The following is a 12,076-nucleotide window of genomic DNA, read 5'->3' as shown; positions in this document are numbered from 1 at the left end:
TTGACGCATGAATTTAGAAACACCCTGTTTATAAATTCAATTAAATTGACATTATTTTGATATTTTCTATTCGGGATTTGTATTTCTGGATATCTTTTATTATATTTATTGTTTGTAGATGTTTTCTGCTTGTCATTATTTAATTTTTCGTAAAATTTGTTTATGTCAATGTTATTGCTAATGTCGAAATAAATCGGTATTACACAAGATGTTATCGTTTCAATATTACTAATTACAATAATTGATTATTTATAATTTCAAAAGTATCATAATGTTACTAAGAAAAGCTAAGGAATATTACCAAACTGATAATATATGATAGTTGGTTGGGTTCATTCACGAGGCTAAAGCAAACTGACTTCCATTCATTACCTTCCAATGTACAAGGTATATCGGGAAAGTAATACGTCAAGACCTAGATTTAAAAATATATTGATCGGTACAATTTGTTAATCTTTTTCAGAATATGACTCTCTGTCATACTACTTTTGCTATCCAGATTTATATAGGCTTCAATGTTGTCCTTTCAACGATATTTTCAGGCAAAGGGACAAAGAGGAGTCTGGCGGGGCTGTAGGCCGGCTGTGATCAATTTTTTTTCACCTGTGACTCTCAACAGGATCAAAAGGATAGCACATGAAGTAATCTTTAGTATCTATATCATTTATCCCGCTTCAAACACTAGGATGAACTTAAAATTTGGCACACGTGTCCAAGACAGATGACAATACAAGTTGTTCTCTATCCTTGCAAAGATTTCCAAGATTAGCTCGATTCTTTACATTGTTTAAATTATAAATCCACACATTTTGCGTATTTATCATAAAACTAATAATTTTTTCTCCGAAGTCCTTATAAAATGAATCTATATTTGTGAATTGTTTCTTGTATCACTCTTTAAAAAAAACTTGTATTTCATCGTGGGTTTTGCAGGTTTTCTGCGCTTTCCCTGTAACCTGGTGAACCGGTTCCACAGCCACGATATGAAAAAAAAATGAGAAGAGCGGGGATGGTTAAAATTTTGTATTTTTAAAAATAGAATTACCACTTAAACCATAAATGTAGCGAGCCTTGATCGAATTTGACGATTGTATCAAGTCATTGTTGAGTTTTAGAGGTTGTAGAATAAAACTAAAGTTTTCTCAGTGTTTAAACCAGGCCAGGACTTAATAGTAATGGCAGAATGTGAAGCTTGTATATCTGGATCACTCCAGGTTACAGATTATGACCCAAAACTGAACCCCAAGGTACACCACTGCAAACTGTCAATTACTGGAAACATTACCATTAGCTCCTACGAGTTGTTTTCTACTTTCAAGGTAAGATACAAACCATTTCAAAGGAACATCTCGGATGCCATAATACTCTAGTTTGTTAATCAGAATTTCATTATCAACACAATCGAAGTTATTAGCGAAATCACAAAAAAACGAAGCCGTATTCAAAATGACAGTTTTGGATTAGTAACGAAGGAATTCTAATATCGTTGACTCTTCATTATTTTTATTTCTTACTACGCTAATCATTAATGAATTAATGTTGCTTAATAAGATCTTTTCAAGGATAAAAGATTATTACGATCACTAATTAACTAGAACTTCCTTTGATTCATCGTATTTGAATCATTAATACGCTAAACAATTTTATTTTTACGATCTTATAATTATTATAAACGAACGTTGTAAAAGAGATGCGAGGCCATTTAATGTACTCTAAATAGAAAGATGATGAAATAATTGGCCTAGTGAAAATCATGCACAAATAATATTAATTATTTAATTTTGGTTGAATTTATAATAAATTTCTATGTTGCTTCATGGGCAGCTGTATCAGCTAACTCGTTGCACACACCCACACGCTCGCGCGCGCGCTCGTGTGAGAAAGCCCTTATCTCTAAACATCCTCCTCTGGATAAATCTATAGATGGATACGAAGAAACCACTCCCTATCATTTCGATAGGTCTTCATCCTCGTCGCAGTTTCTCCTCTGAGTTCTATGGGAGATTCTGGAGGTCTTATGTCTGGATGTGTTTGTGTGTGTGTTTTCGCTGCCTCCGGTAAACCCTTTCCAACCTTGTTTGGCAAGAAAAGATCTAATCCGAATGGTTCTCGTTCTAGTCTTCTTCTAGCTGTTCCTGATGTATAACTCGGCAGTTGCTTAGGAAGTGCGGAAAACCTAGGATCTGGGAAGATTTTTTTTAATTTTTTACTAATTTAAATCAACCTATCGATTAACGAGTTATCTAATTTACCTCCCTTATTTTCTATAATCATGTCTGGTGTACCTGATGAGTTGCCTTAATACCTCGTTAGGGTGTGTTTCCATATCCTTGAATAGCTTTTTGCCATATCGTTCATGGGGTTCTGTCTCTCCAGAAAGTTACTCATCTCTTGTTGTCCACTGGACATTCACGAATAGTATTTGTCTCAGCATTATGTTTTGTTGAGCCTGTAGTTTTTTCCTGTTCGATTTGCATACGTCATAATCGGAAATCTCTAGCTTGCTTTTTCTATCTGTTAATCCGTATAGTTTTGGCGACAGTGTTTTTCACGTATTCGTTTAAAGTGAGACCTTGATCCAATGTTAGATCTACGTATTTGATCTTTTTTTCCAATAGATTTCTTCGTCGTTGATTTTTATGTTCCGGTCGGGTCAGTGGTTCCTTCTTATCTTCGCTTTTCTCGCAGTTTACTTCTATTTTCCATATTTTGCACCATTCATCTATCTCGTTTGGAGTCTTTTCGTAATGTTTTCCATCTTCACGCACCTTCACCAACTCAGCTATACGCCCAGTTTATCTAATTGTAGAGTGTAAGCGAATCAGTCATATTGACCAGTCATCGTTTTCTTTTTTTCTAAATAATGGATAAACTTTGGAATCCCAAAACATCCAGTATCTCGAAATAAATGATATGTACAACAAACAAGTAAAGGTTATCTTTGACAAAAATATAAATACAGAACATAAATAAAAAACATAAGAATTTGATGTCCGTTTTGGATTCTATGGATATCAATCAGTTACTTATCTACCAGCTGGAACAAAGATAAAAGTTATCCTTTTATCGATTCAAGGTTAACTTAGTTAATCTCGCAGATAAATTGATAAACCGACCCTAAAAAGTATAAAATGTTGAACATATATTATTTTAATTATCAAAATATACTAAAACTACTACTAATAGTGTGTTGCATTGAACTCTTGATCTTTGTTCAAGCAAACGAATTAAATTAAGTGATAAAACTGATCAGGATATTTTGGTCTTTTAAATAGTGTCTTTGGAATTTTGAAGAATCAACAAAATTTTGATTTGACCAACAAAAACTAAATCCCTGCTGTATTCCAATTACTATATTTAGAATCATGTTAGCAGGAATCATAGACCAACAGCTTCAAATTGATATACTCATATCGAATTGTTAAGTTCCCGTCTCGACATACCAATAGACAATTCCACTTGAAGTGTTTGAGGATTGGTTACTTAAGTTTTGAGATGTCAATATGTCAAATCTGACATCTGACATTTTTAATGAGCGTACTCAAAACGTGTTGTCATAATGGTGGTATTTGAGTTGTGTGCCAATCAACTCGATTAGACTTTTGGTGATGAAGCTCGACCACCGTGTTACGCCGGTTTTCGGATTTTATTGGACTGTTTATTCGGAATAAATGGATATATCGCCACCTTTTCATTAGAGCAGCGTAGTACTATCAATTCTGAATGGTACCCCAGCGTTTGTTAGCCAGGAGTGTCAGAAATAATCAGTTGCAACAATGGAAGAATTATTCTCCTTCACGACAATTCGAGCTCTCGCACATCAGATCAAACAAAAACGTTTTTCTCAAAACTTAAGTATCAACCCTCGTATTAAACAATATTTCCTTCAAAAACTTATGAAAAAGTGTATGAATTTTGAGCGTCTTATAACATTTTTTCACTCACTGTACTATTAGTATCAATAAAAATATTTCCAAATTTGATATCTAAACTCAAATAGTTTGGAATGTGCTAAATGAATATTCAACATAATTAAAATGTAAATCATTAGTGTAAATTGTTAGGTTATAGTACATGACATGTGATTGTTTTGATTTGAATTATCAGTGTATTAGTTGACCGGAGGGAAGGTCATTTACTACATTACCGATAAAATTACCGAACGAAAATATAACTATACCGTTACAATTAAATTTTTCTTTTTCGAAACTAGACCTTCACAACGGATTTAGACGAACTTAAAATAGATCAGATTCAGTAGTTTTAGTGAGACAAAACTCACTAGAAATCACTGGTGTTTGATACAAAAATTATACTGAAATATGGACTAACCCGAGGAGCAGATCAGGAGTGAAAAAATTTAGAATGGCAGAAAAAAATATACTGAAAGAAGATTTCTATTTGTCCATTGCCACAAAATGTGTACTCCAGGCATTAATATTTTTTTTCTTAAATACTATAACTAAAAATAGTTTTTTGGAAAATTCTCATTAGTATTTTCCCGATTTTTTATATACAGTGCTATTCAAAAGTCCGCTCTTATATCATGATCAAGTAGCTAGAGATTCGATTTGAGATCAGGCGGGAAATGAATTTTTTTTCTTTGTATTGGCACCACTACTTCTTATTTTAAAGGTTACTGTTCTTATTTGTGTTTTTTTTTTTTTTGGAAAAATGAGGTCAGTCTATTTTTCTCGATTTTTACATAATTATTGACAAATTTTAACTGAATATTTTTGTTAATCTAAACCAGTGGTCGCCAAACAGTTGATCGCAAGCCACCGATGGCTCGCTGTGTAATATTGGGTAGCTCGCGGCGACGCGGGTTGGCAACATTGAGTGTCTGGGAGCGCTGCAGTCGATTAGTCATTGCCGGAGTTACACGTTTTTGTTTTGCAGACTTTTATTGTCACGTGTGTAGCCAGAGTGAGGTTATGTCTGTGCGTTATGTGTTTAATTCAAGTGTACACGTTTAAGCTCTTTCCTTGTTTGTCAGTATCATGCAGAGTCGGAAACCGATTACTTTTTTACGCAAGTTAAAGATAAATGTATGTATTTAATTTGTAATGTCTCTGTTGGAAAGAAAGGAAATGTTGAGCGTCATTTAAAGACAGTTCACAGTGGAATTGTAAAACATTATCCTCTGAATTCAGCGCTGAGAAGAGAGAAGGTAATGCAGTTAAAATCTTTTTAAAACACTGTAGAAGAACAAGGCAGCTACCGAGACGTCATTACGGGTTTCCAAGGTGATCCCTCAACATAGGAAAGCGTACGAAGATGGTGAATTGATTAAAACTGCATTTTTAAAAGCTGCAGATACATTATTTGATAACTTCGAAAACAAAGCTGAGATCATGTTTGCTATTAAATCTGTTCATCTTTTTGCTAATACAGTGATTTAGTTTCGCAGCTTAAAACTGATTTTGATATTTGTAGTTATTTTTCCTTACAACTTGACAAATACAGGCTATTTTTACAAGAACGGTATTTGAAGATTTGGAAACAAAAGAAAAGAACTGGTAAAGGTTGTGCCGGTTACTGGGCATACAACTGGAAATGATAAATTTAAAAAGCTCATCGAATCTGACAACATTCCTGTGAAGAAGTTGGTGGCCCTAGCTACGAATGGAGAAAGGATTTATTGCCTTGTGTCAAAGATAGTGACATACCAAAATGTTTGTCTTACCACTACAGAGAACTAATTGAAGAGTTAGAATGCCAGTATGGTGATCTGTTGCTTCATATAGAAGTTCGTCGACTTAGTAGAGGCAGAGTTATGCAACGTTTCAAAGACTTGCTACCTGCACTAGTGAAATTTTTGAAAGATCTGGGTGAGCATCTCACCGAAATGGAAGATTCCACATAGCTACATGATATTTCCTTTCTTACTGATATAACTGAAAAATTGAATAGTTTAAACTTGCAGCTTCAAAGCAAAGATAAGAAACAACGGTGGAATAATTTTAGATGTAACATCATTTTCAAAAAAGTTCAAGCTGTGAGAAAAAAATATAACTCAGTTTGAGAACAAGCACTTTTTTAGTCTGAAGCAAATCGTTGACAAATAAAATCCTCCACAAAACCCTAGAAATAACCAAGAATACGTGGAAATTCTTTCAGACTTGAGACAACAATTTGATCAACGGATCCAAGATTTTAAAAGCACAGTTCGTCAACTCTCCCTTTTTCAGCTCGTAAAACATTTTGGTGGAAATAGAAGTTGTTGATTTTGTTGTTGATATAGAAACAGATTGAGTGATGAACATTTGGACAACAGCATCAGAATGGTGGCTACAACATACTCTCCAAACTTGATTAATATTAGAAATAAATGTTCGTTTGTAATAAACTGGTTTAAATCCCATTTTGGGTACTTTCTTTGGCCCAATATTACTAGGTAGCCCGCTAAAACGTTTATAAATGCTAGGATGGCTCACTAACTCAAAATTTTGGCGACCAATGTTCTAAATTACCTTTCTCAAAATTTTAATAACTCATTAGGCAGTTTTAATGTCTTTCGGTAATATTCGTAAATTTAAAAAAACTATAAGCTAAACGTTTAGTGATAAAGTCCTATTGACTGCGCCAATATAATTTAGTTGTTCGAAATCTAATATATCAGATCAATAATTAAGATTTTAAAAAACTGAAACACAAGACAATAATAACATAGTCAAAATAACCAAAGTGTAAAGAGCAGTGAACATGTCTTCCAAGGTATCGGGCTCGTCGAAGGTGATGGAGACACCTGGTATGAGACAAACGAAAGCACCTGGATCTATTATCAAACAAATGCTCTGATTAAATGCGACTAGTGACACGGTTATCTTAGACGCCCACACCATGGGCATCACGGATGATTCGGAGTGCCGCCGGAACACGTCATCTTTGAGTGCTCAGCACTCAAACCAACGCGGTTCAAATATTTGGACTAGTCTCACAAACAACTTGCTTAATGTCATCACAAGGTTCAAGTCAAAGTGTCTGATCGGTTTCTCAAAACAAATCGGCCTTTGGTAGTGTCAAGTTTGGGCACGACGAACCTATGGACGCTAGTTTTAGGATGATGAAGATGTAGTACAATAAACAAAGTTTGATTACTACTTAAAATTACTATATATACGTCAACAAAACAATATATACGTAGGGAAGTGCTCGCTTCGCCGTCCCGAGAGAGAATGAGCTTCTCTTCGATTTAAAACGTTTCGCCTGGGTTAGTGTAAGTATGTTGGTTTTTCCTAAAATGTATAACATGTATATCGGAGAGAATTAAATTATTGGCACGCCATTAAGAAGGTTGTACAAGAGAGGAAACTTGGAATTCCCTGGATCAGGTATCGGTCAGATAGGGGTAGAAAGATTATTGTTTTATTGGGGAAGGAAAAGGAAAAATGTGTACCAACGTATTCGTAGAGGCGATGGCACATGGCGTGTGCTTAATGGCCCTTTGCCGCTCATAACGCTACTTTGAACTATGAACACTTCTTGAACGTACGAGGGGGTACCCAAAAGTAACCCGAATAGCATTGCCATTGGTGGAGCTTTTGTAGTACTGATTTCTGCATCTAGCGCAACTTTTTTTTGATGGCAAATTTGAGTGAACAACGTGCCGGCGTGAAATTTTGTTTTCTACTCGGTAACAACGCTGCTGAAATTGTTTTAATGTTGAAAACTGCTTACAAAGATGATGCTATGGGAACAACTCGAGAGTATGAGTGGTTTTCTCGATTTAAAAATGGCGATTGATGACAAACCTCGCTCTGGACGTCCGTCAACTGCCCGAATCGATGAAAACGTTGATAGAATTCGATAGTTTGTGCGCACAGACCGTCGACAGACAATTGATCAACTGTCTGAAATCAGTGGAATATCTTGGAGCTCGGTTCAGCAAACAGGTGACTGGTTCTTCCACCATGCACACTCAGCCACCACTGTTAGCCAATTTTTGGTTAAAAATAACATGGTTCCGCTGCTCCACGCACCTTACTCGCCTGACCTGGCTCCGTGCGTCTTTTTCTTAATTCCACGCATGAAAAGGGGCATGATAGGATGGCGTTTTGAAAACATTGAAGACATCAAGAAAACAACGAGACAGGAGCTTGCAGCCATCTCTAAAGGTGAGTTCAAACAATGTTTCGAACAGTGGAAGCACCGCTGGGACAAATGTATTATTTGTAATGGAGAGTACTTTGAAGGGGATAAGGTTGTTTTGTAAATATATAGCATTTAAAAAATAATTCCGGTTATTTTTGTGTACCCTTCGTATATATTTGGTTAGAGTCTTTAATTGTACATCGTTATTAATAGCATTCAATAGATGTGTAAATCGGTGTATTTTTATTTATTTTCCGTATTTAAATAATTTAGTACGTCAAATAAAGTCATTATTTCGAAAATCGAGCTATTTATAACGATTTTATTTCTATTTTTGACTATTTTGAATTAATTTAATTTCCTTAGATTCAATTTGAATTAATACAACCTTTTAATTTAGTTTTTGTTAACGAATAGTTAAAATTCAAGACTTCGTTTATAAAAAATATTTCATATTCAAAAAAATTAAAATACAATGAATGTTCTATACATTTAAAAGAAAATTTCGATTCCTAACATATATTTACAAATTTTTGGGTATAATAAAATCGATTCAACTAAAGACGTACCTGTTTGAAAACAGAAATCAATCCTCTACATTAACACAATCGCACTAATCAACACTGTATATAAAAAATTTCTCTGGTTGTAGTCGAAGCTTCGAATTCTCGCGCTCAGATCTCGAAACTGAACTGAAATCGAAATGCGCGCGGTGTGTTACTCTGTGTTTAGATTTGTACCCCCTCCTACATATCACAACCGTCAAAGAAAAGACGTCTTTCCTTTTGTATTTTTTCATTTGTCGTTGATGTATAAATTGGGAATCGATTTCTGGACGTACATAGTTTTAAATACGCAAAAGAAACGAGAATATAGTCTCTTAGTACACGCATTAGCTCACGTGACTTTTTTTTCCTAATGGAGCAATAGACAAATAACATTAATTGTAGCCGAATATATTTCAATAGAAAATTCTAATGATTGATTTGCTTAAAAGCGTAGACTGGTCAGGTCTTCAGGTTCTTGGGGGAACCCCATGGAAATGGAAAAAGTAGAAAACACGCATAAGTGACTTATAGGTTTTCCTGCACTTTACATGCACTAAAACCTATTCCACTTATGTCTCCGTAGGCCTATAATACTCCATCAGGTACTACTTTGCAAAGGAGGCATTAGATAATTTGCTCTTTCGTCTTTATTACTTCCCTGCATCCACCAATCAATGCTGGTTGGTTAGTTGGAGGTTCAGGATGACGAGTTAGGCGCTTTTTGTTCTTCGTCTTCGTCAATTGGACACGAACCAATTTTCTACGTTCCTCTGCATCAGAGTACGGAACTTATAAATTGTGACACGTCCTACTCTTCGCGTCGAAGGTCCTGGAGGACTTTTGTTGTGAAAGTTTTCGTTACAATCCATTTGTGTAACTATATCTTCATCCCTCTGCATTCTGGGAATCCCGGGAACTTCTCGTACTTGTATTTGTACATGTATGCCCGAAAGCACTCATACCCAGATAGTATCTACTTCAGGTAGTAGTTAACGCTGCCGTGCTTGTGCTGTATCCACTTATTTTCTTGGGAATTAATCGGCAATTCCACCTTTCCTTGGAAGACTCTTTTGTCATCGTTTCTTATTCGTCTGTCTCTTCTCACTTTTGATATAGTTCGCATCCCCATTTAAAAATAGTTCTTTGAATTCTAAGCCAGCAATTTCACGCAAGCTTTGGAGTTCAGCAATGGTATCTTCCGCCAAATTTGCAGCCCGTTTTAAATCAATATTTCGTTGCTGGAAAGCTCTGCATAAAATACTACTGAAGCTAAATACTTGATTTACAACTTCTAAAGAAATAACAAATCCCGATTTTTCTATAGATGTTCCTAACTGATTTACTGCATTAGCTGAATCTTTATCTGTCCATTCTGCTAGTACAACAGGATCATAGAGCTCTAAATAACAGAGTTATACCTTTCTGTTTAATAATAGCTTGTGGTTTTGGAGTGTGAAAAAAGTCATACAATTTTCCTATAGTACCTAAACAGTGTCTTATTAAAGGCAAGTCGCAGGAATTTGAATCAGCTAAGTTCGAGGAATTTGCCGCACAGAGGACATACAAAGCCTTTGGATAAACATCCTGAATGTAGGCCTGAACACCATTAAACTTTCCGGTCTTTGTTGCTGCACCGTCATACCCTTCATCGCGCATTATATCAAAGTCGATTCAAACGCTGCAATACAACGTGCAATGCAATGCAAGACGCAATATTTCTTGATCAAAAGCAACCACAGATGAAGTCCAGCTGATTGTTTTATGCAAGATTGTAAAGGCCGCTTGACATGATGCAATACAACGTGCAATGCAATGCAAGACGCAATATTTCTTGATCAAAAGCAACCACAGATGAAGTCCAGCTGATTGTTTTATGCAAGATTGTAAAGGCCGCTTGACATGATGCAATACAACGTGCAATGCAATGCAAGACGCAATATTTCTTGATCAAAAGCAACCTCAGATAAAGTCTAGCTGATTGTTTTATGCAAGATTGTAAAGGCCGCTTGACATGATGCAATACAACGTGCAATGCAATGCAAGACGCAATATTTCTTGATCAAAAGCAACCACAGATGAAGTCCAGTTGATTGTTTTATGCAAGATTGTAAAGGCCGCTTGACATGATGCAATACAACGTGCAATGCAATGCAAGACGCAATATTTCTTGATCAAAAGCAACCTCAGATAAAGTCCAGCTGATTGTTTTATGCAAGATTGTAAAGGCCGCTTGACATGATGCAATACAACGTGCAATGCAATGCAAGACGCAATATTTCTTGATCAAAAGCAACCACAGATGAAGTCCAGCTGATTGTTTTATGCAAGATTGTAAAGGCCGCTTGATATGATGCAATACAACGTGCAATGCAATGCAAGACGCAATATTTCTTGATCAAAAGCAACCACAGATGAAGTCCAGCTGATTGTTTTATGCAAGATCATGACATAATCGGTTTTGTGCAATTTTTATTGCATGCAAGTTGCAATCTAGTTACTTTTGGCTTAACAGATCAGCTGATTTTAGTAAAACTTAGCTTCGTTATTTTCATTGTTAAACTATATACAAAATATAAGTAAAAATTTGAGGTTAGCAAATTGTTTACTTTTACTGTTTGCAGAGACTTGCATGCAATTTCTTGCACGTTAAATTGCATTATGTCAAGCGACCTTAAGTAACTATTTAAATTAAATACTTTCTTTCAAATTCATGGTAAGAAACCCTAACTAATTTATATCAACTTCTTCGACATTTTCTTTATGGTAGCAGCGCTGCTCATGCTCGTGAAAACGTTCTGCTGATTTCTTCGAATTATTGAAAGGTTTCAAACGTAACTGTCTTAAATTTTCGTGTTTTCCTAAAACTGCACTGACTAATGTATGAAATAAAACACAATATTTGCAATAGGCACCATCATCATCATTTTTTGGAATAGCTTAACCATTTCCACTTGTGAAGCCTTTTGGACTGAAATTTTAAGTTCTTAGTACCTGATAAAGGGTAGGAAAACGTCTCCGATGGATACCACCATTCGTTTAAAACTTTTTTTCTTTCTGGTATTTGTCAATTTTTATATTTAAAAAGTTAGCTATATCGTAGAAATCCCAGCATTCATTACTTATCATCTGATTATTTACTTGCTTAGTCTGATGGTCATTTTCAGGGATATCTTAATCAATCCCTAAAATTAAAATATGCTGAAAGTAAAAACTGAAAAAAATATTTGTTAGTGTAATATTAAACTAACTTTCTTTTAATAAATGTTTTATCTTAATTAAAAGATAATAGTGATACTTCGCAACTTTTATTATTACTGAAAGAAACAAAAATTAAATAGATAAAAGAAAAGTTTCGCTAAGAAATTAATACTTGGTAGCCTCAAAGTTAGAACTGGCAACAGCGCATCATGGATATCCTGTAAAGTCGCATCATA

General features: G+C 35.1%; 1 protein-coding gene across 1 annotated transcript in view; it reads right to left on the bottom strand.

Annotated features, from left to right (window-relative positions):
* LOC130901399 (monocarboxylate transporter 12-like) overlaps positions 1–8,851 on the bottom strand; it is a 29,921-nt gene extending 21,070 nt beyond the window's left edge. Inside the window, exon 1 of the mRNA XM_057812791.1 lies at positions 8,664–8,851. The gene's annotated coding sequence lies outside the window, so the exon portion shown is untranslated. The remainder of the gene's footprint in view (positions 1–8,663) is intronic.
* Between the last annotated feature and the right edge of the window lie 3,225 nt (positions 8,852–12,076).

This window comes from Diorhabda carinulata, chromosome X (genome assembly GCF_026250575.1).
Source record: "Diorhabda carinulata isolate Delta chromosome X, icDioCari1.1, whole genome shotgun sequence".
NCBI lineage: Eukaryota > Metazoa > Arthropoda > Insecta > Coleoptera > Chrysomelidae > Diorhabda > Diorhabda carinulata.
Note: the sequence above shows the minus strand (reverse complement) of the source record. Positions and strands in the feature narration are given on the sequence as shown.